Source organism: Larus michahellis, chromosome 11 (genome assembly GCF_964199755.1).
Source record: "Larus michahellis chromosome 11, bLarMic1.1, whole genome shotgun sequence".
NCBI classification, from domain to species: Eukaryota; Metazoa; Chordata; class Aves; order Charadriiformes; family Laridae; genus Larus; species Larus michahellis.
Window position 1 is genome coordinate 15,923,945 of NC_133906.1, and position 20,761 is coordinate 15,944,705.

Sequence of the window (20,761 nt, forward strand, 5' to 3'; positions counted from 1 at the left end):
GAAGGACTAGAAAAGCTTGATCTGCATTTTCAGCTTCATAAGGGAAAAAGAGGAAAAAGTGAACTGTGATTCATTACTTAAAATAAGACAGCGGGTAGGAAGTGAGGGAAGATGACTCTCCTGCTTTCAAAAGGAAATATGTCCAAAGACCCATCTGGAATGTCTGAAAGAGCAGGCAAAGCCACTACTGCTGAGCTGCGGCTTTTTGCGCTAATTTCCACCACAACACCTTCAGTCCTCTCCGAAATTACCTTTGTGTCGCTGAGCTCAGTTCAGGTTGGGAACTGGGTTAGGCTGAACCGGGAGAAATTAAATTTAGTGGGGAGCAGGAGGATTTAATGCGAATGCTTGTGGCACTGACAATTCACATCCTGGAGGTTTTGCACTGATTTCTCAATGGGGACAAGCCCTGGGGATCCAGCTTTAATTGTCTGAACCAGGAAGCTCCAGATTACCTTAACGTTTGTGCTGACTTCGCCTGGACCCCTCGTGCAGGCAGGGTGCATTAACCACGCAGCCGAGCGTGGCCCAAGGCAGCCGAGATCGGATCGGCTCCAGGTGCTTGGCGAAATCGTGGGAAATTGCCTACTCTGGTATGAAACTGCACCAGAGGAGACGGGAACAGCAGCATTTGCTCATGACGGATGAGCCCTAATTTATTTCCGCTGTAAGAGATTTTGGAGGCAAGGTTACCCTATAAATGATGTTTCAATTGTAATTTTGTTAAATGCCCTTCTCCTGTAGGGGAAAAAACAAATTGCCGCTGCCTTTCATTATTTCAGGTAATCAGTAACACATCCTCAGGTCCAATACTGTCATTTATTTTATATGATATATCTGTGTTTTTGTATAATGTATGTATGTATATGTATGTGTGTGTGTATACACACAACATATGTGTGTATATATATATAATATACATATGTTTATCAGGAGAAAGCTAATTCATGGGTCATGCCTGATCCAGCTAAGATCTTCACAGGTCCATCAGAGCCAAGGACAGCCATCACAGCTGCAAGGTGACACATAGCACCATCCCTGTGGGACAGTGTGTGGCCTCTCTGCCAATGTGTCGTCATGGCACTTGTTTCAAAGAGGGTTTCCTCTGGCTCGTGAGAACTGGAGAGATGCTCTCTTCCCAACAGGCGATGGAGACAAAAAGTGACCAAAATCAGACATCAGAGATGCCAGGGTGGAGAGGGAAGGGGGCAGCCCCCCAGGTGTGTCCCTGTTTCCAGGAGGAGGTGGCAGCTCGTCCCGTGCCGTGCCAGCGTGGCACTAGCAGCACGTGAGGCTGCGGGCTCCGTGTCCGGTGTGGCACGTGAAGCCAGTGAATCCCAATCTGAACCTCTTCCTAGAAGGCTTCAAATACGACTTTGGTCTGATACGAAGCAGAAGAAACATGGACTGATGACGTCCCATCCTGACTCCCTGATTTATTCTGATTCTTTTCACTGGGGGCATGGAGCAAATTAAACGTAGGGGCCATCGCTGACAGATAGTGTAGCATGTGCAGCGCAGGGACCGCTATTTCCCAGAACTGCCCGTCATTTGTATTCCTTTTTTGCCGGTGATGTATATGGCTTCATTACTAAGTGGCTGACCTTTACCGAGCAGCTTGTCAGAAGCAGAGGTTTCAGCCTGACGGTTGCTGGCTCCGAAAGGTTACCTGGGAGAAAGGCGAACTGCAAAGGCAGCCCTTGGAAACCCTCCTCCCTACTCTGGGGGCGTGCAGCGGAGTGGCCACAAACTTTTTTGTGTTGATACTTGAGAGTGACAAACGGTGGCTGTTTGTTTTGAATGTGCAATTACTGAGGCACTGGCTGGCTGGCTGTTAGGTTTCCCCAGCGAACGGATGGGACATTACTGGGGTTTCTTTTAAAGGTTTCACATTTAATAGAAATTTGGCACTTGATGCCATCGTATTGATTTTGAGAACAGCCCATTGTGGCAAACCTGCATATATTTTAAATAATTATTCTACTGAAAACTCTTTCTCTCCTTCTGTAGCCTTGTTACTCAGATGTAATTTCTGAACTGCAAAGAAAACATTTCTGCTGTCATGTGGCAGTAGGGCTTTAGCAAGCGAGCCTGTCTCAGTCCACGGGGATGTATGTGTCAGCCAGCAAAAGGCTGACTGATGTCTCAGATCCAGGCTTCTTTTCTTAAACAAGGAGAAACACTAACTTTGAATCAGGAGATAAGGAGTCTGTCATTTAAAAGAGACTTGGAAAAAAAAAAAGAAAGGTATTGGTTTAAGTCTACCTTCAACAAAGTAGTAGACAAGTTAAAATCTTCTCTACCTTTGAGCAGACTTGCTGGAGCATGATGTGAGCTTGCAGCAGTTGCACCAAAAGCAGCATCACCTGTTTTACGAGTGGGCATATTGCGAACACCGTCTGGAAGAACTGTTCCGAGGGGTATTATTTGGATGCATTTTGGCCAGGGTGACTACCTGGGGTAACACGGTGCAGGTTCAGCGACGAATCCCAAAGCAACCCAGCTCGTTTGCTGGATTCACCCCAGAGGTGGCTGCAAGGAAGGGACGAGCCCCCGCTGACGGGGGGGGGCTTGGCCCTGTTACCAGCCTCACCCCAGCACCTCCCCAGGTCTGGGCTGTGCCAGGCTTGAAGGTAAGTCTGCAGGGGTCATCTCCCCTTGGGGATTTTGGCAGCTGCAACACATGGTACCTTGCAGCGAAGCAAGTCTATCTGCTTTCCCAAGCTCAGGGCTGCGTCTCCTCTTGGATCGGAGTCAGTCAATGAATGCTGTTTCCCCCATCCCCTCAGAGAGAGAAGAATTGAAGGGCTGGATGGATAACTCCTGATGAACACCAGGAACTTGCATTATTAATCGCTCAGCGCCTCTCCTGGTAGCCTACCTACTGTTCGGAGGACACAGACTCAGGTACATGATAAGAATCACCAATGAATATACTACAGGGCGATGGTAAAAGTGAGATACCCCAACTACTGGGAGATTATCTTAGTCCAGGCAGTGGGGAAATGCAGTGTGCTGATATTTACAGGCATTAACTGGATTCTCACTGTAAGAGGTTACTTTCGCCTTCAGCCAAAAAAAAAAATCCCATTTGAAACAATCTAAAAACCTGCGTAGGGAAAGCAGGGAATTACTGGCACGAAGATGCTTGCAAAGGTTAAACAAGTGAGTTGTCCTGCTCCAGGGAGTTGGAGAAACCTCAGGTTGGGTCATGGTTGATTTTTGTCCATTGGGGAAGCCTGAGACAGACCCTGCCATAGACATGACACCCAGAGATGGGAGAAGGACTTCCATCAGTCCCAGTGAGGTACCTGCACGCAGGGCTGGGGGGGTCAAGCTCCCTGCTTCACTGCAGTTATCTAATGGGAAGATAACACGAGACTACCTTAATTGCCAATTCATTTGGCTTAAATGTGCATTCCTGCCGCTCTGGAGTGCTGCTGCAGATGAAAGAGACTGGACAAGGAGCAAAGTGCAGAAGTTTTGGTTCAGCAGATCCCATTATTGCCAGGTAGAAGCCTGGGAAATCACAGGTTGCAAGAGCAGACTGGCTTAACCTTAACTACAGATGTGCTGCCATAATTACGGGTGCTGTTTATGAGCAGAGCCAACTCTGTTGTGGGACTGTTTTTCTCGTCTGGAATTAATGAAAGAACTAACAGCCCCGTTGACTGAGCACATCAGCAGTCAGTTAAGTGCATCCAGTCAGCAGAAGGTGATTTTAATACTAGGCCAGCGGTCTCTCACTAATTAAAATAAACATTTATTATTTATTTTTGGGATTCTTTCCAAGAGGGAAAATACAGTTTGGAAAGGCTTTCAGAGCTGATTGCCTTCCACAGCCTGGTCCGTGCTTGAGACCGACATGAGGAGGATATGGGAGGGGGGAAAGGAAGAGAAGGATGAGGAGGAACAAAAGGTGTTGAAAAGCTCAGATGAGTCTCAAAGCTGGAACAGAAACAAATCAATGTCAGGAATTAGAGAAAGAGCAGGCAGGGAGAGAACAGAAAAAGGAGCAGAACAAAGACGACAGACAAAACATGATTGATTGGGAGGGAGGGTGGCAAAAGACAGCTGAGTGACTGGTGGGGGTAACGGCAGAGGTATGAACCTGGGGGTCTGGAGACATTATCGCTGGGATCTCTAAGCGGGGGTGGGGCTGGAGAAGCATTTGCCAGGAGTGGTGGTGGTGTGGCTGTCACTCTTTGGGGTGGAGACAGGGGAGATGACCCATGGAGGGCTCCTCCTGCTCTGGTTGAGGTCCCACGGCAGCCTTCACCCCAGAGGGACGGCAGGTGGAGACCGTACAGGTAAGACCTTCTCCCGGGTCTCTTGCCAGTCAGCACAGGAGGTAGCCAGCTGAGGTACAGGCTTGGAGACTCCTGCCTGGCCAGCAAACTAGCCCAGGTCACATACATAGTGAACACACATGCAGGGCCCAGGGCCAGCCGCAGCGTGTGCTGCTCTTCTTCCACTGTGGTTGTCTGGCAGCAGATATCGAGTAAACACATCTTTCCTCTGGGAACCAGGGCGAACTGCCCAGTACCTCCACAGTAAACAGTAAAACATCTGTCCATAAAACATCTGCGTGTGCAGGGGGTGTCAGGGGAGTGTTCTAACCCCAAACCCACAGCCCTCAGGGGCTTCCCCTGCGGAGCAGATGAGCTTCCGTGGTGGCTTCTTGTCCTACAGGTCTTCTCCAATGGCTGTAGGAGAGGCAAGCCTGCATTTAGCCATAGTTTCTGCTCTCTGTTTGGTTCCCAGCAGAATAAAGAGTGGCTGCTCTTTCATGGGAGGTGTCAAGCAGATCTGAGGGCAGAGGGAGGAAAATGTAATAGCTCTTCACACCACCTCTGTAGAGAGGGGAAAAAAAAAGAGCAACTTAGTAAAATCACAGATTTTCTTATTGCTTGATGCTACATCTATAGAAATCAGAGGGGAATCTACCATTCAAACCAATTAAGTGCTGATATCCTCATTTTGGATTTTATATTGTCCAATAACCTGTCAGGTGTCACCAAGACTAGACCATATTGAGGCAGTGCAAGGTCTGTAGGCAGAGAAAAAAATCTTTTTTTTCAGATGATCTGGTATTACTGGAAAATTAGGAGAGCTTTTCAGCATCCGAGTGCTTGTGAATAGGAAAAGCAGCCTTCAAAACTAAATAAGAGTTGAGAACAGTTGTTAAGAGCTTAACTGGATGAGTGTCCCTTAGACTATGATGAGAGGAAAAGCAGCAGGTATAGTACTTGTGGCCTACGTAGCTTTTGATCAATGCTTAGATAAATTCCTTAATATTATTTACCTCCCATGGGGTTTCTACTCTTTGATGTTGAAGTTAATGGCCAACAGTAGCAAAGAGTCACCACGATACATTCAAATGTGAGACTAAAGGTGTGACATCGCTTGAGCGCTGCAAACTAGCAACTATTCTCCTATCGGAGCATTTGCTCAAATATCCTGTTGATGGGGGAATGTTTTCCTCCCTCTTGCAACTATTTCACACTATAGGGAAATCAAAATCCGCTTTCAAAACAGCTATAGACATGGCCTATTTTTAATAGGGCGTTTATGGAAAGATGCTCAGCACCTCCTACGTGGTTCTCTGCTCCCACTGAGCAGGCAGCACCGTGCAGGATGAGGCCGTGTTTTGGCATCAGTTACCGAGGAAACTGCCTCTATAGAAATGGAGCATCTGTTTCTATTAGCAACGGCAGCTTCTGCATTTAAGTGTGTATTAGTGCACTTAAACTCCTTATCATTGAATTCTGTTTGTTTATGGGTTTTGCAAGTTTGGGGGCTGGGCGGTGAGAATGGGGTTGTCACAGGAGAGCAGGTTACCATCAGTGGGACAGACGGTGGGGGAGGCAGGAGAGGGGAGAACACGATTCCTGTGTTCTCCCCTGTAAGAGCCGGGCATCCTCCTGAACCCGCACACACACCTCCTGTGAAACACAGTGGTTTGAAAGCCAGAGACGTGCCTGGCGATGTGTGAGGAGCAGAAGTTAGCGTGGCTGAGTGCTGTGCTCAGCTGTGCCAAGAAAGCCCAGGGCCCTTCTCTATGTCCAGAAAGCTTCTCCCAGCCAGCAAGGACGGACGGACGCTTTGGATAGCAGAGGAGTGAGGTAACATGGGAAAGCTCTTGTGGGGCAGTTCTCTTTCAGAAACAACAGGATGCTGCCAGTATGTTCCTGTAGCTATTCCCGGTAGGTACACGGAGACGGAAATGATTTCTGCCGTGATGACTAAAGCAGTGCATGACGAGCCGTCATCCTTACCTTTCGCTGTCAAAAGTGCCGGGCTCGACGTCTGCAGGCGAGTTGGAGTGGGACCGGAGCCAAGCGGCTCATTCGCTCCGGTGGGCTGGGGGACGGAGCGCAGTGTCTGCTCCGCATTCCTGGGTATCCGCACGTCTGCCGCCGGGCATCTGCAGCGGGGAAAGGCGTGCTGAGGAGAGCTGGATGTGGGAGGGCGAAAGGCTGCAAAGCAAGAGGAGTTTTCAGTGAAGAGCAGCTCCTGTGCTCTTGTTCGCAATGCAAACAGACCAGCAGAAAGGAAAGGCTTGGCTTTCACTCGAGAGCAGCCACAAAGCAGTTGGGAAAGTTTTTTCCTATTTACCTGGAGGAATTTTGTTGCATGTCTCAAGGGGACTTTTACATTTCCTTTGGAAAATAGGCTACAATCACCCAGAGAAATGGTGTGTGAAAAGACTAGGGTGGGAATCACCAGTGAGATGAACACCCCAAGTGAGGCACCGACTACATGAGCATGTTTAATTAAAGATGTGAACATTCTGTTCTGCTGCGATAAAGCTTGTATCCGTAAAGTATCAGTATTTTGTCATTAAAGAAAACAAACCCATGTAGCTCAGAGGGTGCGTGAGGTGAAAACACATTGAGGTTCATCTCAGGTTCTGGTTTTTCCTTGCATACAAGCATCACTCCTACAAAACAGGAACTATCATTTTCTCCAATAGGGAAACTGATTTCTTCTGACTCCAAAGGTTATGCTGGAATGACTAAAACTAATCAGGCTGGGTTGTTTGGTAGCTTATAGCAAGCCTTAAAAGCTGAGCCAAGCTTATAGCAATTCAGCTAAGTAGATTAACGTGTATGAATCTTCGAAGCTGTCAATCCCTTGCAGAGAATTTGTATTAGGCACTTTTGGGTGCTTCTGGCTAGTCCTTCCCAGCTGATATTGCTTGCTCACCGCCAGATTCACTGAGCATGCAAACTTTTCTTTGCTTCTGTGGTTTTGTATTTCTCTTTGTTTCCCTGCGAAGAGGGAAAGGAAACACATTTGTGTATTGCCATGGTTGCAAAACCTGGCATTCCAAAGGCAAACCAGTTCCCTTTGTACGTTATTGGGTCAGCTGAGATGAAATGAGGAGCAAAGAATGTGTCTGAGCCCTTCAGCTTTTGGATTTTCAGTGAGAGAAACATTTAAAGGGCATAGCCAGGAGGTTTGCTGTGATCTTGCTCAAACAGCTGCAGAAACCATCTCTACTTGATGCTTGTTACAACCCCTCAGCTGATGATAACCACTGTCATAGCCAAAGTTGAGAAAAACTACGTAAGGGCTACTATATCTGTACAAAATGCTGGCTTACTTTAACAGCCTTCATTGGTACAATTAGTGACGGATACCCGGTGAGCTGAGGTGGCGCAGAGGGCAGGAGAGGCGTGATGGCGGTGTCTGCACCTCCAGGTGACAGCAAACAGCCCTAGGGCCGGGGTGGAAGGAGGGGATGCAAATAACTTCTTCAGTTCCTCCAGGCAAGTCTCGTATGGAGAAGTCTGATGAAACATGGGTGCTTTTAAGGTGTTTGAGCCATCGTTTAAAAATGGCACGTTACTGCAGTTCCTGAAGAGAGTGGTACATGCTGCTGTTTGGGAAGTTGACTCCTGGCGGCTTTCCTGGTGCCAGAGGGTGTCTCAGGTTTGCTCAGCAGGCAGCTTAGGGAACAGTTCCTGGTACTGTTGCTGAAAGATCTTGCTCCTGCATGATGTTACAAAGCAGTTGAGAAAAATAGGAAATGCTGCCGAGACTGCTCATTGCGCTTCCCGCACACTCTTGACTTGCTTTTGTTGTTCGAAACAGAATATTCGCGGGTTTTCACTTCCAGTGCTAATATTATATCTTAGTGCTGCCATGTACGTTATTTTTATCAACAACTCCTCCAATGAATGCTGTTGATGGTCTGCCCGGTGCGGCAGATGGTAACTAGGAAAACACATTCCTGTGGGGCCCTGCTCCAGGATGATAGACATCAGCAGGGCTGTACGGGTCCCCAGGGTGAGCACTGAGGGGCTGCCCTCTGGGCTGGCTGGCTTCAGCCTCAATGAGGTTGGAGGAAACCGGGTAAGACTGGGAGTACAGCTGGGATCATTCCTCCCAGGTATCCATCTCTAATCACCCTCGCCTTCTGCAGTGAGAAGGCACTACTGCTGCTGAGACCCACCTGCCTGGAAATGAAGTTTTTCCTGAGCAGCCTAATGCTCAGCATGCTAGGCAAATTGTTATAAATGTGTTTATAATTATTTACCTAATTGCGAGTGTCTTCACAAATGATTTTGCTAGCACTTAATGGGACTAATGTAACACCTGAAGCTATAGTAATGGAAATATAATGCAGCACGATAACAACACCACAAAGACTGATCTGAGTGGGATTCGTGTCTCCAGATCCCAGCCGCAGGTGGGTAGTTAGGATAGAAAGGAGCTTACAGTGCAGGAACTGCTCTGACGAGCGTGAGCAGGCAGGCAAGGGGCACAGGGAGAAGGAAAGTCGCAGGGACGCTGTAGAAAAGAGGAGAATGCAGGGCACCGGGAGATGAGGACCCTTTTTTGGAAGCATGGTCAGGCTAGGGGTCATGGGCACGGTCAGAAAGAAAACACAAATGGGTATTTGTTTTCATTGGACAGGTTTTCTTTCTTACTTTTTGGGGTTTTTTTTGTGTGTGATTTGTTTTCTTTATTTTTATGTGGGGTTTTTTGTGTGGGTTTTTTTTTTGTTTTTACAGTGACAGGTGCTCTGAATAAGACATCCTGGTTTTCTTTGTCTTTTTCTTCTACGATGACGTGAGAATTGCCAAGTAGTCATTTTTGAATAAAGACAATTTCAGTCTAGAATACAGAGTTCTTAAAGGGGAGTTCTATGGATAAGGCAGAGAGGAATAGCTATCCAGCTTCACTCCTGCAAAGCAAAGCCCTTTGCAGATGCCCATCCACCGCAGGTCAGGCAGGAGGCTTCTCCTCTGCCGGATGAATCCAGAGGGACGGTGGAAGGCGCAGAGGTGACGTTAACCAGGCCATGAGGACACTTGGCCTCTGGCTGAGAGTACTTTTGTTTATAAACTCAGCATCCACTTCCCAGGAAAATATTTTTGATGTTGACTTCAGACATCCTCTCGGCGAGAACGGCCCAGCCTCCTGGCTTGCCCAAGAGACAATAGAAGGAAAACAAGCACAATAGGTGCATGTGCTAAACACTTTAATGAGCACTTCCACACCATTCTCCTGGATTTCCCCACATCCCCGTGAGTCAATAAGCACCTCATGCAGCTTTCTAGATAGTGCGTAATAAACTGATACAGCTGGGGACTAGCCCAAACATTAGCTCTCATTCTCTGAATAACTGACAGAAATGTCATCTTATTTTTTTACGTGTATATTGTCTCAATATAATATTGCTAATAATTTCTTTACCTGTGTAAGACTTCTACAATGAGATTATGCTTAAAATTAGATACAGTTACATAAGCTTGTGAAAAAGGCACCGTGACAAGTTTTGCACATGTACAAATACACAGTTGATTTATCTGCACCTGCAAACAGAAAAAGGCCCTGGAATTTGTTGCCCTGTGGCTCTGGAGAATGTGTATCTCTCAGTTGTCTCCGGTTCATTTTGAATAGCAAGTTAATGACGGTATGCAAATCGCCAGTGATTACGGTTCAGTTTCCATTGTCACCCAACATAATGTCCTCCTCCAGCAGCACTTTGTGATGTTGCTCTGGGATGCACGGAGCATTCAATAAGAACTGCTGTAAGTTTCTGTATCAGAAATGCAGCATTTATTGTAGTTACTTGGGACAATTTTATCTCCTGGAGACAGGGCTTTTAAATTATGACTAATACTTTGCATTGTATCTAGGCTTCTTTCATCTCCAGCTGTCTCTGATATTTAGTCCAGATAGGCTTACATTATTCCCAAACCACTCAGTCTTTCTCTTCCAATTCATGCAAGAGAAATGGAAAATTATCAGGCTTCAGAAAGTGTTTTTATTTTTTTAATATTGTTTACATGCAACCAGTAAGAGGAGCTGGAGCAAGGGGTGTGGATCACAAAGCCTTGCAAAGAGAAAAGGGATGTGAGTAGAGAGCATTTAAGTCCCATTCTTTAGACATTAATAAATAAGAAACGTGCAGTTTTGGGATGAAATTCTGCCTCCATGTCCAATGATGCAAATCCGCTGAGGCCAGTTATTTCAATAAAGTTGGTCTGACTCCCAGCTCTCTGTTGGTTGCACCAGCTCAGGAGCTGTGCTGGTCGGTTCTGCCCCTCTGCTGACTTATCAACAGCTTTGCAGTTATCTGAGCCTGTGAAAAGCTCATGTAACAATCAGATTTCACTTCGTATTTTCCATCATGCTCTAGGTTATCCTAAATGCTCCTTATCTTTGCACATTTTGGAAGTGTGTGACTTCAAATATAATTTAGTGTGAGAATTCAGAATTAGGGATTGTTGGGAATTCTTCAACATAATAGCTTTGCAGAAGAAAAATTTTCTCAAACTGGGAATGAACCACTAAAAGCAAGATTTCTACTGGAAAAGATGATTGCTCAGAGTGTGGGAGACAGGGGCACACTTTTCATGCTGCCTTTTCCTCCCTCCAGTGAACACCCAAACACTGTTTTTGCTATTGGGGGTTAGTTTCTTGCTCAGTTGAACCTATTGAAACTATTTTCTTACTGAAACAGGGATTTGAGCCTGAATCTCTCAGTCTACTTCCATGCTAATAAAATCAGCAGTTCTTCCCCACTCCTGGCTCTGGGAACCCCACCTCACCAACGTCCTTTCTCCTCCACTCCGGTATTGGTTTTCTTGCAAAGGCAACCAAAGACCACGAGGCAAGAGCCGTGTGTGACAGCATTTTCCTGGTCTCGGTGAGTGCTATGGTGTATCTGGTGCAGTTCTAAGCCATGTCGCACAGCCTGCTGGCCTGGCCCCGCTGCTCATCACACAGGGCCCTCCCTTTCATTTCTGTTTGGGAAAAAGGAAAAACATTTTTAGGAAGTTCTTTCCCTCTGCCAAATCAGACTTTTCTGAGTGTTTTTGATGTCCAGAAAGACTTTAGCAGAATGGGACTGTTCCTCATTGCTCTTTATAACTTTAATCATAATTTTCCCTGTTGTTTGTATGATGAACTCCAAACTGTAGCTTGGTTGGCAGCTCGGTGTTTCTTTAAATCACTACTGGTTTCTCCTATGTCATTAATATTTTATTTGTGTTGTATTACATTTCACACCAGTCTCCATGCCAACACTTCATGCCAGGAGCAATGTCTGATAGAATAATTTAAATCCTCAGAGATCTGAGCACTTTCTTTTTGGATAATCTCATTAAGTCAGATTAATTTTGTCCTTGTTTTGCAGTGTCAGAGAGCCGAGGCTGGACGTGTTCCTCTTCTGCCCTATGCCCAGCAGTGGCGTCCCACAAGGACACCTCTTCACATGGTGAGACTTGAGGATTAACACTCCCTTAAGCCAGCATAAAGTGTCGTCCACAGCTGACAACAGATCTATAGGGAACGGCCAAGCCTTTCTCCAGACCAGATGATAATATTGGGAAAACAGGAGGTTTTGAGTAGAAAGTCCCTTCCTTAGGACCTTTGGAGTTGCACCATCCTGGCTACACCACTGTTACTGCTCTCATTCCCCTGCAAATGCAATCCATGTAATGATTTTGTTTCCCTGTTTATATTGTTTCTCTGAACTGTAGATTCCTATCTGCTTCTGCTACTGTCAAGCAAATCCCTCTGATGCTGGACTGGAGAAAAAGCCACCGGGAGGGAAGACAGAAGTAAGCTTAGCTCCCTCTCAACCACATATGGGGTGGTCACAATTCTGATTTATGCTGCAGATTTGCTGACATCCTTATAACGTGCCTCCTATGAGATTTCTCCAATATGTCTGCTCCTGAATGTCCGTCTGTTCTTGGAAGTTGTCTTTCTTCGCTTTCATCCTGCGGTGGTAACAGTCAGTTCTCAGCACATAAAGTCCTGCAGAATACAGAGAACAAAATGATTTCTGCAAGGAATATTCTAACACTGTGCTCATTGCACTGCTTTGGTTTCCAGAGAAAAGTGTGATCCTCTCTGCTCTAGGGCACAAGGCTGGGACAGGGTGACCTGACGGGTATCTGGCCCTTGGCTGAGCTGCACTGGCACCTGCTGACCTGGCGTTCCTCTGCCCATGTCTCCTACCCAGCTTCACTCCTCCAGCTGGTTTTTGAATGTGTGTGTTACAGATCAGCATGTTTGAGGGTCACATTTGGTATTTCTGCCTTTAATAGATGCCCAGTAGAGTGCAAGGAATGGTACTCAACCCCACAGGTCCTGCAAGAGGGGACCACTCTACTGGGACTGCACGACTTCTATCCTGGGATGCTCACACCAGCACCTGACAATCACCAAGACCAGAAAGAAATAAGTGAAAAAGAAAGTAGAAATAAAAAAGCAAACTATTCAGGTTTAAATAAGAGAAGAGTAAGCAGGAAGGTACAGCCTAAAAAGGATGGAGTGTCAAGGGAAAGAGCAGCGAAAAAGCATGAGTTTCTCCATGTTTAACAAAAAAATGGATACAAGGGACCACTAAAGGATTTTTATTTGAAATGCAAATTCTGGATAAAATAATGTATCAGTGAGGACAATCCAATGCCACACAGGAAAGATGTGGCACTCATAATACTTTACGCTCCTGGGGCCTGACAAATTCAAGTTTTCTCCCACCGTGTTCTAAAAATCCTTAGTCTGCAAGACTGAGGGAATGGCATTAATCACAGGTGTAGGCAAAGGCAGAGATCCAGGAATCACAACTGCCTTCATAAGCCTCTGCACCAGAGGGGATTAAAGAAAAATTAGTTTACTGGAGGAAGTGGGGAGTTAGCACATATCATCCCAAGAAGCAATTTGTCAGTATCCAACACCTCTGTGCAAGCAAAAGGGAAGGAAAAGAAAGACCTGGGCAACAACCTCGGCTTATACACATGGCTGCATTGATTTTCCATGCCAATTAATGCCAGCTAAGAATACATCCCTGGAGGCCACACAGCCAGAATTATAGGCAAAATTGCCTCGCTTGAGATTACAGACGCCTTTGTAGACTCATGGTATCAACCCTCCGTATTTGCTTCTGTTTCTTTTATTAAAAATCCACAGTGGGAAAGAAACCGGTGCGCCTTCCTGACGCTTGCGGTGCAGTTGAGGGAATATCTGTCTGTTTCACCAAGCCAAATCTATCCTCTGTCTTCTTATTTTTTTGTTTTGTTTTGTTCTTTGTGAGCTGTAATGGGTGGCCTTGCTTATTTTTCCCAACTGGCAATTCCTTTACGGATCAAATTGCAAGCAGCCCTATAACTTTCTGACATGGCAGGATTATGAAAGACCTGCAGAAGTGTCATGCAGTCTTTGCTGTGAAATCTGACAATTTGAGAGGTTCCATCCTGGTCCTGACAGTGATGATTTTTGATACCCTTTTGAAATGCCCTTCTTTTTCTGCTCTGGCAGGTATTGGAGAAATAAATCCTTTGTGCAGATGGGAGGGCATTAGATGATTCACTGGCTTTGAGGGTGCTAACAGCCATCCTTTACACGTCATGTGTTAGTTTAATGGGTGGTTTGCAGCTGTGGGATCATTGCTATATTTTGTAGTTTTCTTCTATTATTAGCTATTAAAGGAATATGAGACCATGGATAGCGTTGTATAAAACTACCGGTTCCTGTATTTATTGGCACCACCTGGGGATTAAAACAGATGCTGTCACTCTGCAGAGTTATCTTCAAAGCAGGGGAGATATAATGAATACGTGATCAAAGCACCCTCACTTCGTCCCATTGTGCGGTAATTACAGATGGAAACGTTTTCTAAACAGGCGGCGCTGGCTCAGGGGAAGCAGCGCAGAGGCTTTGCCCCACATGGCAGGAGCCAGCGCGGGAAAAGAAAGCCAGTCCCCAAAGACTTCAGCGGTTCGGAGATGGGGAATGTTCCACAGTCACGATGGCCTCTTCCAAGGAGAAAGCCACTGCAGGAGAGCCCAGCACTTCCCTCCGGGACATGTAAATACCCTGTGGTTAGCAGGTTGGCTGCTTATCCTCAGTGACCAGAACCATGTTTATAATTAAAACTCTTTCAGTGACCTTTCATGGTCATTTCAGCTCATTCTGACATGGCTGTTGGGCACGTTCCTGCTTCTCCAGAGGTTGATTGGGACCTTTTCACCCAAGGGCACTTCTTCACACAAGGGACAATATATTTACCTTGAAAATAGCATGGTAATCTGTCCTTTGGAGGAAAATTGGAAAAAACCATTGGATCTCAGATGATGTATGAAAGCTGTGGCATGTACCTTGCATGTGCAGGCAAAAGGGATACAATAAATAATGCAGAAAATGCAGTAAATAATTTAGGTACTGTGAGGCTTGGCTGAAATACATAAGAATCCCTCCTACTTTCGCAGTGCCTCTCCCTTTTTGCCTTGCAGGAGGTCTGCAGCCTCTCAGACCGATGTTGGTGGTATCCTGATCCTGTCGCCCACATGATCACCTTTCCTGACCAGTGTAAGGCAGCCACACAAGACCAGCACAACCCTTCTCAGCGCCCCACCTGACAGGCTTTGAGCTCAGCTGGATCAGGGCCAGCTTTTGCTGAAAAGAGGTGCATCCACCAGCGGCAACATTTTCAACGTCAAGTGATGTCTTCCAGCCACCTTAGGCCCTGAGCTGCTAGTGCAAGGTCTCAGAGGCTGCCTTCAAATGCAACAAACACCATTCCCTTTCTCCTCCTGCCGTCGCCAGGCAGGGCTCCAGCCGCAGCAAGTGGTACACGGAAACGGTGGTGCTTCCAGAAAAGGTCTGAGTCATTTGAACCTTAATTGGCATTAATGTTAAGCGTAGTTCTGTTATCTGGCTGCAGCCCAGAGCAGGTTGACGTGCGCTGGTGGTGTGTGAGCAGCGGCTCTCAGTCGATGGGGTTTATGGTGGTTCATCTCTGGAGCCAGGTGGCCTTTGTGGTGTTGCTGTTCAAAGTTTGATGATAAGAGAGTGTTGTGGTCAATGATAAATGTTATCTTCCCCCTTCAAAAAATGTGGGAACTGCTAAGGGAAACCTGAAGGTTTTTTTCTCTAGTGAGAGAAAGGCAAGATCCCTGCAGCCCTCGTGTTCTCACGGAGCCCTCGTAACAATTATGAATAAAGCACTGTTCTTCCAAATCACTTTCTAAAATAAACCATCCAGATGGCTTTAAGCAAAGACCTAGTCATCAAGCTGAGTAATGCTTATTTTGAGTACGTTAACCAAGAAATGTGTACAATTGTGCTGAATTATGCACAATGCAACTCAAACAGATGCACACGCAGAAGCAGGAATATCGCGAGTGTCAGACGGCAGTGGTTCACCCTGCCGTTCTGGTCCTGGTCTAGGGGACAGTCCTGAGAGATATTTAAGGGTGTCTAACATATAATGCATAGAGAGGAAGAATGCCTTTTCTCTCCTACAGCTTTACAGGTACTGGAATCACTCAGAAATACGTAACAGGAGATACTCAGTGCTAAGGGAAGATAAATGTTCTCTTTTCTTTTTGACAGGAGGTGGAGAGGACAGAGAGATTTTCTTATAATCTGGGAGAGCAAGGTTATTTGGCTTTTCAGGCAATACTGGGGTTCTTTCCCCTCCTTTCCTCCAGGATGTCCAATTTAAGCTTGGAAAAAATGAAATTTGTAAAGCAACGCTATGGGAGGAAGGCAAAACCCGAGTGCTGTGCTAGGGCTGCCTACGTCCATAGTGCAACAGAGTAAAATATAAATTCACAGAGATGTTTTCCAGCCTCCTCTGCCCAAACTAACACATTTCTTTAGTAGTCATACTGAAGTGCCTGGTGAGCGCAGGTAAGCAATCAAAGTGCTTGATTGCTTTTAATGGGCACGCTCAGTGGGATGGCTTTCAGCAGCTTTTGCTGCCTGAGTGGGGAGGCATCGTCTCAAGGTCTGTCCAGCGGAGGAAGACTGGAACGGTCTTGTTGGCTACCGCCACTCCTTTATGTTTCCTGCCTTCACGCCTCAAACCTCGAGCAAAAAGCTTTCCGCAGGGAACCCCCCCCCTCCATAGCGTTACGGAGGCTGCTGCAAAGTGCCCCCCCCGTACCTGGACAGAGGGGAGGGCTGGGCATCCCCGCTGGGTGCCTTGCACGGGGCCCACCTGCGCAACGCAGAAGCTTCAGCTGAGAAAAATATCACCCGAAACTCAGTTTGTCCGCTACACGCCAATTTACACAGTTAAACTTTGTGCTAAAATACAGTCTGAGTAATAGCATTGCTTTATTTTTTTATTTCTTTTCCTGAATGCAGTTTTTTATTAGCTGTGAAATCAAGTCCTTTCCCTAGCTGGAAGTATGTGAGCAACCTTCTTGTACAGGAAGATTGTAGTGATACAGCAGAAAAATAAAACTATCAGAAGCTCTTGAAGAATAAATTCAAACCCTCGTTAATCTCTGTGGGCTGCGTCTCAAATCTGAATTTTTATAGAACGTGGGTGGTATTTTCAAAGCGAGTTGCTGGAGTTGGTTGGATTGGAAGGTTGGTTCAGATGGTAACGATATGTTTCTGAACCTCAGTCCTCTGCCTGAACAAGGTGCTGGCTGTGGTTTGTGCTGTGAATGTCGCTGACACAGGATTGTGCCTGTGGCGTGGGGGTGGCTCCAGATCCCTGCAGTTCCAGTGCTGGAGAGCAGAGGGGCTGCGGGGCGCGTGTGAAGCAGTGGGACTGACACAGAGCTGTTGATAACCTAGTTTTGCTTTTTCTGATATTCACTAACTCGGTTACGGCATCATTTTTATGTGTCTTTGCTTTATTCTTTTTTTTTTCAAGGAACAGTCGAACTTCCTTATCTGGCACAACTCATCTTTTTCGCTGTGAAATCCCGATTAAAATCGAAGAGTGTGGTGGATGTGTCATCCCAACAATTCTGCGTCACTCCCCCGTCTTTCATCCAGCCCTCATCGGAGCCCCTTGTTGCTGACAGTGCATCTTGGTACCACGGGAGACCTCAATGTCAGGAAGGAGGTTACACCCGCTTCGGCCCAGGAGAGCTGCGCTTCAGCCTTGAGCTTTTGCCTGTCTCCTAATTGCATCTGGGAGCATCAAGTTCATCGGTTTAAGCTGTCACGTCACAAAGATTTCTGACTCGCCACTGCGAGAAGAATAGCAAGAAATAAACTACTGTACTTATGGAAGTGTAGGTTATGGCTGAAGTGTTGTCTTTAATCAAGGACAGACTTTGTGCCTAGAAAGAGTAAAGGCTAAATCCCAGCTCCAAGAAGGATGCAGGCAGAAGGGATTCCCTATTAGAATTTGAAAAGAGCTGTCACTCGCTTTGCTGTCACGAGTGTCTTGGTAGCTCAGATGTAGGGATTTTCCATGTTTGATTAGAAATACTACTAAAATTTGAAGGATGGATGAAGAGAACCCTACATATTATGTGAGACGACAGCAGAAACATGATTTTGTTTTCAAGTTTAAAGCAGTTTGGTTTTGGCTTAGGAAGGTATGGCTTGGAGGAGACCCTAATCTTTATATTTTTTAAATAAGTATAAATAGCTGAATGTCCACTTTGGGGAAGCAGCAGGCGGTCTTCTGGCTGCAGGAGGTACTAAACACAAAATTCAGCTGAAAGGAAAATTTTGCTGATGGAGCTTTTTATCTTTATTTTGTGCAGGTGTGAATGAGTGTGAGATCCTAAAAGATGTGGTCCCCTGGGAGCAAGGTAGACATTAACAAAAAAAAGGAGTAAGACAGTACACAGAAGAAAACCTGAGTACATCAAAGTCAGCTGAAGAAATACTGTCTTTCCTTCTAACAAGAAAGCAGCAGCTCAACATTTCTTCGGTGTAATAACACAGTTTAATAAGAGACTGCATGTAGGCAGGTTGCTATAATGAGCTGAAGAAAAACCCTGCAGAAAGAGGATGGTTTTTTTTTTTTTTCTCTCGAAGCTTTGGTTTTACTTTAGCGCATCAGAGAGGCAGAGCTGTGGATTACTTGTTCATGAGCACAGCCTGCCGGCTCCGACCGCAACCAGCAGCGATGCCACGAATCCTCCCCCCTCCTCCATCACCCACACGAGTCTGGGTGGGAGTTTGGGAACGCTTCAGTTGTTTGTGTTTTCCTCTTGGGAATGATCGTGCCCACTGAAATCCTTATGGGACACCCACAGCCTTTACTCTGAAACATGGAGAATATAGAGGGAAACACCTTTCAGCTCTCTGCAGGGACAAAAGGTTTGAAGTTCTACAGTTAAAAGCCAGAAAAAAAACTCCTGAAACAATGGAAAATAACTAGCTTCTCTCCTCTCAGACCTCCAGGCTACTTGGGGGTCTTAGGGATTGTGGGGTTATTGCAGGCTGTGGCATCAATTGACATTACCAGGGTCATTAATTCCTATTACCTTATGATGCTCTCTCTGGGCTATACCCAGAATTTACCCAAAGGGCTGGCTTTTAGCAGACTCTATAGGTATGTCTATGCCACGTTTAAATCCCTGGGTTATCTCTGAGTGAGCTAGTGTGTCTGCACAGCTTGGGGAAAGGTGTTCAGGGACAGCAGTTCGTGCTGCGTGGCTGTAACTCCAGTGGATGAAGGGCTATTATTTTAATTTACGCCTGCTGACATCCATCTGTAACACTTTCTCCTTTCATTTGATTGTACTTCAAGTTGCACCTTTCCCTCCTCCTCATTTTCCCCTGCAGAACACGAACCCCACAAACATTTTTTTAAAAGTTAAAAAAAAAAGAAAAAGTAAGATCTAGAGTGTAAGCACTATAATTTATACAAAAGGGTGATCAGGCACAGCCAGGTGATGTACGCCGCAGTCTCCACGCTGCAGCTTAGCTGCTGTGGGTGCGAATCTCCTGCCCTTATTCCCCTGGTTTTCCTGCCTGCAGACTCCTGCTCCCACCCTGTCCTGCTCTGAAAGCAAAACCTGCTGAAGGTTTGTGGTTCAGGTCCATAACATCATCTCCTCCCTCCTCCTCTTTAGGTGAGCGGTGGCTGGTTTGTTCCAGGACCCCATTCCTCCCTGCAGCTCGTGTTCCTGCGATGGGCTGTCTCTGTCATCAAGCATCTGATTTACCACAACGATAGCTCTGGCAGCAGCAAAGGTGACTGTGGAGTATCATGAAAAATGCATTCTGGTGTCATGGTAGAAGGAAGCAAGTTAGGCGTTATTAGGTACACAACACATGGTTAAGAGTGCTTAATAAGTACAAAAATCTCCCTCAAGTTGTGTCTTTTTACTTTGCAGTGGTATTGCTTCTGATGAGGTATCTGTTGTTTGTTCACTGTTGTGCTTCAATCTCAATAACATTGCTTTGTTATTAGGAAATCAGACACTGACAGAAAGCCATGAGCTGGAGTACTGCTCTTAGATGTGCGTAGCGGCTGCTCCTTGAATGAAACTGGTGGCCACTCTTTATCTAAAGGTTTGCCTAAGTGTTACTTCAACAGGCTTCAGGTTGGACGGCCCTAGGAGCTGCGACATGGTTATGGTGTCACTGTGGACTTTGGGGGAGAAAGAGACAAAAATAAAAGTCACTAAGCTGTGAGCTTGCTTGGCTGGCTGGAAATGCAGAGTTGGGAAGATGAGTGTGGTCTTCTGAGTAGCTTGCTGAAGAATTGTCTGTCTGTCCTGGCTGGCTGCAGGTATGACTGGTAAAATCATTCAGTGTTGCCTCTTAATGTGCGCAATGACCTTCTTTATAGAATGAACGCACTTCTCTTATTTGCGTTTGAGAATCATGCAAATTTGGCCCAAAGCACAATCTTATACAGAAAACACTTTTGCATAAAATCAACTTTTTAATTTGGTAGAAGCTCTCATTTTCAAATTAAAACCTTGGAGTGAGTTTTCACAATCCCTGTTCCACAATCCTTGCAATCAGAAGTGATACTGGGTACCAGTATAACAGGACTGGGAGACCGGCTCCAAGGGGAAAGCACGGCTGTCAGCTGCCGGGGTACAGGTAAAGTTTTCCTTTTGGGATTTGTTTGCTTGTTTTAAAAAGCAACTTGCTATGGAGTCTGTGTGCCACCCACTTGGACTGGGTAAACCTTAGAGCCCCTTCCAGTCCCTCAAGGGGCTCCAGGAGAGCTGGGGAGGGACTCTGGATCAGGGAGGGGAGCCATAGGACGAGGGGGAACGGTTTTAAACTGAAAGAGGGGAGATTTAGGTTAGATACTAGGAAGAAATTCTTTCCTGTGGGGGTGGTGAGCCCCTGGCCCAGGTTGCCCAGAGAAGCTGTGGCTGCCCCATCCCTGGAGGTGTTCAAGGCCAGGTTGGACGGGGCTTGGAGCAACCTGGTGTGGTGGGAGGTGTCCCTGCCCAGGGCAGGGGGTGGCACTGGATGGTCTTTATGGTCCCTTCCAACCCAAACCATTCTGTGATTCTATGATTCTATGATGCTAAGGAAGATCTCAGCCGTCAGTCTCCGG

General features: G+C 46.3%; 1 long non-coding RNA gene across 1 annotated transcript; it reads left to right on the plus strand.

Annotated features, from left to right (window-relative positions):
* Window positions 1–5,850: 5,850 nt before the first annotated feature.
* Window positions 5,851–20,182, plus strand: LOC141749970 (uncharacterized). The gene is made up of 8 exons (XR_012589535.1): window positions 5,851–6,125; window positions 10,982–11,167; window positions 11,657–11,737; window positions 12,003–12,083; window positions 14,763–15,130; window positions 17,144–17,510; window positions 17,991–18,552; window positions 19,311–20,182. It is a non-coding gene; the product is annotated as an uncharacterized LOC141749970 (long non-coding RNA).
* Window positions 20,183–20,761: the final 579 nt, after the last annotated feature.